Here is a 6454-nt window from a genome sequence, read left to right as displayed (position 1 = left end):
CTTTAGGATGACAGAGTGGTATTAGACAGGGACGAGAAGGATGGAGAGGCACTTTGGTTATTTTAAATCACTCCTTTGGTCCTCACATACCAAGAGGGTTTAATCTCAAAGTACTGTTTGGGAAATGTTAGGCTGAATTCAAGCTTCAACTGGATGGCAGTCAGTGGCTCCCATATTTCTCATGTTCATTCACTTGGGTTTCTTTATGTTAAAAGAAGAATGCTTCCCAGAAATCGCCATTTTTCTTGACTGTTGCTAGGAAATAAATTCAAACCCCGTAGCATTTAATATATATCATGGGATGGAGGAAAATAGAAGATCCCTACCTTGATTTCCATTAGAGTGGAAACTCTGACTCAAAATAATTTAATTAAGTCTAGCCCACTTCCCATGTTAATAAAGTGAACAGATATTAAAAATTAACATCAGCTTCTTTTAGGATGCTGGCAGGCACTTCCAGAGGATGCAAGATAAAAACTTATTTCATAGTGGTGAGGACCAAATGACTCCTGCATAAGTGAGGCAATTGAGTCTTTTCCTAATCTGAGCTTAAACTATACTGATTCCCAAGCACAGTTTGTTTGGGGGGGAGGGATTTGCTTACTTTAGTGGACCAATTAGTAAATAAACCATTGGGTCTACAGCTCCTTTTGGTGGATGTAATGGAAAGGAAATTGGACTTGACAAAACCGTTCACCATTGCCCACTGGACTGAAACCGATTCTGGCCCATCCTCCTTCCATCTCAGTACCTGCTCTGCAAAGAGTAATGAGCTTCAGCCATCCAGTGAGCTGAAGCCTAAAACGAATCACAACACTAGGGCCAAGAATAGGAATATTGTCCCCTGAATAGGGAAAGAATCTAAAGAGGCAGTAACTGGAGCTTTGTCAAAGAAGGGTTTGAAATTTCAGAAAGAGAGAATTAGAGAAAGGGGTAGAGCATCCAAAGTATAGAGACTCAAGTTGAGAGTGGAAGGAAAAGTTCATAAGGGATGCCCTTATGAGGAGGACAGGGTTTTTTTTTTAATGACATTTTTTCTGTCCTTTGTGAATGAAACCCATCCCCATTTGGGCATGTTCTCAAAAGAGTGGAAAGAGATATATTTTCAGTCAATGCTTATTTCTGATGCAATGTTATGTTTTTCAATGTAATTCTGAGTAAGCTCGGAGATATCTGGGTTTTATACTGGGGATTTTAGAGAACTTCTCTGATGTTTTGGACCTAAAATGGAGGAGGTATTCAACTATGTCTTCCTAGCCTAGCTCAAGAGAGCATTTCATTATGACTTCCAAAGTAAGGGAATAATAATGGAAGAGAGTGTCATGTCCATTAGACAAGCTGCAGTCATTTTGGACTATGACCCATAATTAAAGCCCAGAGGACAGAGTAGAGAGAGACCATACTGAGGAGAAGTCACAAATAGGGCTCAGTGTTTCTGGCAAAGAACCATACATAGATGCCATTATAATCTTCATAGACATGAAAACTAAAAACTCCCCCATATAAAACGAGATTTGGTTTTTTTTTCCAAAATGGCTCAATATAATTTTTGTATGTTAAAGTTTACAGAGTCCTTTTGAAAGGACTTGCTAGAAAGGGAATGGGGGGCAGATAGTGATATTACATACAGAAGAGAAAAGAGACCAGCTGGCCCAGGAGTGCTTGGCATGGAGAAATACAAAGGTATCTAGAGGGGTCATGGCAGAAGGAGAAGCTGTTGAAATGTTGTTCAGTGGCTAAGTAATGTCTGATTCTTCAGTCCCCTTAAGTGGCCCCAAGGAGGCAAGGCTTCCCTGTCCTTCACTATCTCCCAGAGTTTGCTCAAACTCACGCCCATGGAGTCGGTGATGCCCTCCAACCATCTCATCCTCTGTCACTCCCTTCTCCTCTTGCAGGGCTGTGAATTCACCTTCTATTAGTTTACAATTGTGTTTAGTTTTGTTTCATTAAAAAAGATATTTAACCAGGAAGCTCTATTTTCCACAAGACTTTTTGTGACTTTAAAATTATTGTAGAGAAAAGATTCTTTTCTATATTATAAAAAAAAAATTATCCAACACAGTAATATTGGTATCTGTCATTTTTCCACTTCTGTTGAACCCAGACTCAATGGACACCCTTTCTTAAGGATAGAGGTCAGTAACAGACATCCATGGTTTGGTGAAGGCTTTTATCCAGCAGAGATCAGGAAACTGAAATTGAGAACTTTCATAAAAAGCTCTGTGCTAAGGAGACTTGGGGAGAAGGAAGATTTTTAGTCATGGTTAGAGCAGTCCCTAAAATGAGAAAGAATGGATAGACTTGGAAGACAAAAATGTAAGAATCCACAAGTGTTGGTTTTAGGGATAATTTCTAGGTTTGTTGATAGACACTCTTATTGCCTTTAGATGGATTATATGGCCAAGTGGAGAATAGCTTAGACTCATAGATTGAATCACAAACACTAATCAGCAAGAGAAAAATAAAAGGTGAATGAATGACATCCAAGGGTAGCTTCCCTTTAAATTCACCAACATCTTCTTACTGAAAATATAGACTGTGGAAGGGGAATTAAATGTTGATATTGATGCAATCACCCACCTAGAAAATTTCAAATTTCCCTGTTTCTCATTTTCACAGAACAAAGGTTGACAGGCAGGTAGGATGAGCATAGCCTGTCTTCCATGCAGAGAAATCTTATGTACCCAATACAAGACAAAAATTATTAAACAGACTGGGAAATGGGAAGAGGATTTAGATCACCCGAAGAACAAGTGGTCCCCTCACATAAAGAACGTGAATGTTACAAGGTGGAGAAGTGTATTCGCCAGAATTTAAGATGACACTTCTAAGCAAGGAGATCAGATCCTAGGAGGACTCTGTGTCCCAGGGCGCTGGACACATAGCCAGAGGAAGTAGAAGGGGCAACAGATGGCAACTTAGTGGTTAAGTGAAAAGGGTAACAAAGAGATTTTTCCAAAGGTGTACACAGAGTCAAGGAACAAACAGGAGAGGATGAAGCATCAGTTACAAGCAATAGTGGGAAAATAGGCTTTCCCCTAGTCCTGGAGGATCAAAGGATGTCTAAGCTGGAATTACCCCAGAAGCCAAAGCTGAGACAAGGATGCTAGGGCAGGAAGTTTATGTGAGAAGTGAAGGAGATGCCAGTAGGGATGTAAGCAGATAGGGAAGGAATGGCTGCCAATAAAGCATATCGAATTGAACCAGTAGTCATTGTCGGCAATCAGAACTTAACACAAAGGGCAAGCTCTGGGAGCCAGTATAAAGCACAAGCCATAGGTTAGACATCCCAGGCCAAGGGAGCCCCCAGTTGGGGATGGAGAAACCACCCAGACTGGGGTGTTAGAGCCCAAGCAGAGTGAAGGGGGCATCCATGGAGTAGGGGCATCCATGGGGTGGGAGCACCCCGCATAGGGAATGAGAACCCAGACAGAAAGAGGAAGCTATCATGTGGTGGGGGGAGGAGGTGCAACCAAGATGGGAGATCGGCTTCATTCTGGGGGACTGATCAAATAGTGACATATTAAGGATAATAAGAGTCATATTTCTCAATGTCATACGAGGAACAAATAACAGAAAGGAATAAATCTAGAATGAACTTTGTTGTGTTGCATTAGACTTAAAGGCATAGGTGTGAACTCATGAATTTCAAAACAGCAGATGTGGGTACAGAAATAAACACAATTGTAAATGTGTATATGTATGCATATAATGTGTATATATATATATACACACACATATTTATATCCATACCTAGGTATACATATTATATATACATGTATATTTGCATCCAGGCTTCCTAGGTGGTGCTAGTTGTAAAGAATGTGCCTGCCCATGCAAGAGACATAAGAGATATGGATTTGATCCCTGGGTCAGGATGATCCCCTGGAGGAGGGCATGGCAACCCACTCCAGTATCCTTACCTGGAGAATCCCACGGTCAGAGGAGCCTGGTAGGCTAGAGTTCATAGGGTTGCAAAGAGTCAGACATGACTGAAGTGACTTGGCACGTACAATTTGTATCTACACACATACACACACATATATATACACACACATATTTACATCTACGTTTGTGTATATGTGGGTATGTCCCACTGCTGTCCAGTAAGGATCCTGGAGCAAAGAAATCCCAATAGGAATGAACACTTACTAATGCTTAAATCTTGGCTTCTAAAAACCATTGTCCACTTAAAGAAATCAGGGATCCATGGGGAAACAACTGATTTCAGCACTGGGACAGGGGAAAACACGAGCTGAGCCTGGGGGATCTTGTTCTGCCAGAAAGCAAGGAAGTGCTGAAGGAATGATGGAGACCTGGTTGAAAGACACCAGAGCCAGTTTGAGTAGGTGCCCACTGGCCAAGGATGGGACAACTGAAGCATCAAAACAGAGTAAAGAGAGTAATAGATGTTTACCACTGAATAAAACAGGAAATCATACATATATATTAAATAGATGGACAAATGACTAGATTGACATTTCAATGAGGAACAGATGATTCACAGAACCTGAAAGTACCTCCCTATAAACTGTCACTATAAACAGGAAAAGAGTTAACTTTAAGGGGAGAAGCTTGACAGATAACAGCTTAGTCAAGGGATCAAAATGCTTGTTTTCAGTAACATAACAAGTTGAGATTTCGAACCACCTGACAAGATGCAATTAAAAGAAAGTAGCATCGCTTCCCAGAGAAGGGAATGGCAACCCAGTCCAGTGTTCTTGCCTGGAGAATCCCAGGGACGGGGGAGCCTGGTGGGCTGCCATTTATGGGGTCGCACAGAATCGGACATGACTGAAGCGACTTAGCAGCAGCAGCATCACTTCCATGTTATTTTGGCTAAAGGTCAATAAAAGCTGATTTTAATTATGAAGAAGCACCAGACTGAGCCCAATCAAAGGACCTTCTACAGAATAACTGCTTATAATCTTCAAAAGAGCCAAAGCCATAGAAATCAAGGCTGAGGAGCTGTCCAGACCAAAGTTCGCAACAAAGGTGTGATGACTAAATGCAAAGGGTGATTCTGGATAGAATCCTTTGCATAGAATACATTATGAGGGCATCTGGAAAAACTCGAATGTGGTCTGAGAATTAGGGGCAGCAACGTAACCATGTAAATTTTCTGATGTTGATGATAGTATTGTATTTATGGAGAAAAGGGGCTTGTTTATAGGAAATACATACCAGTTGGAGGTGATAGGCTATTAGGCCAAAAACTTAGAACTAATGCCCTATTAGGGCATTTTGGTGGCCTTCCAACTATATGTTAAAAAAAAATGAGAACCAAAAGAGCAACTGTTCCAAGCTGTGTGACAATCTTTAAGAAGGAGGTCAGATTTGCACACGATGGCTACAGTAACCATTTCCCTCCTCCAAGAAAACATATTTTCAGTTGCTGAGTATCAAATGTTTATTCCCCAGCTTCCTACTACTAGTAAAATCTATTTCATAATTAGCCCCTCTTAAAACCAGCTTTTATTTCACAGAAATTGTATCCTTTAATAATTCCCTTTGAAACATACAGAGCTAAGGATGCAGGTGTGTCAGAGTACAATTCGGACAACCAGGAGAAGTGGACCACCTGAGGGCTGTCCTCCCCACTTGATACCCCATGCAGAAAGCCACAAACAATTCTGGGAACACCTCTGCAAAGCCAGCCAGGTTGTCCAACTCAGTAGAACATCGTACTTGATTCAAATTACACATTCAGTACTGTACTGTACATATCCAGCATCACACATGCTTAAAATAATATAAGTATGCATAATGACATATCAGGTCTCACTTTTAAAGTAACAATAAGCAGGCAACTACACATTCTAAAACTACTAAATAATCCCTTTTTACCTAAATTGAAAATGTCACATACACATTGGCTGCTTCAGAAGCCTTGGGCATGCAGACAGGAAGTGAAGAAAATATTTCAGCTAAGAATAATCACATGGTACATGTACTTAAGAATCTCTACAGCCAAATGAATGCAGAGGAAGACTGTCTTGAAGAGCCAGGGCCAGTTTCCAGGCTGAATGGTTACTAGGAGAGGGGATCATACAGATGTTTTCCTGACACATCTGTGTTTCATCACAGATCCTGGAGGAAAAGTCAGACAGACCCACTCTGGTTCCCAGGGTGGCCTCAGCCCCCGAGAGCAAGAACACCTGGTTGTCCTGGCTCAGTAGAGTCTCTCAATTCTGGAAATTCCATCCAGGTCTGGAGAGCTGCTCCCGGCTGATGGGGGCCACTTCAACCTGTAAAGAACAGCGGCATCATGGCTGAAGCTTGGCAGTGACCTCTAAGAACTTCAGCCTTTTGCTGAATGGATCATGGGCTTTACCTTCCAGGACAACATTTGACAAAGAAAGATGGTTTTCTTAGTTTGTTCAAAATTTTAGCATGATCTCCAAAAATAGGCTGGTTTGTAATTAATAGCACCATGAAAACATAAAAATAGTAG

This window comes from Budorcas taxicolor, chromosome 2, assembly GCF_023091745.1.
Source record: "Budorcas taxicolor isolate Tak-1 chromosome 2, Takin1.1, whole genome shotgun sequence".
NCBI lineage: Eukaryota > Metazoa > Chordata > Mammalia > Artiodactyla > Bovidae > Budorcas > Budorcas taxicolor.
This window is presented reverse-complemented; position numbering follows the sequence as displayed.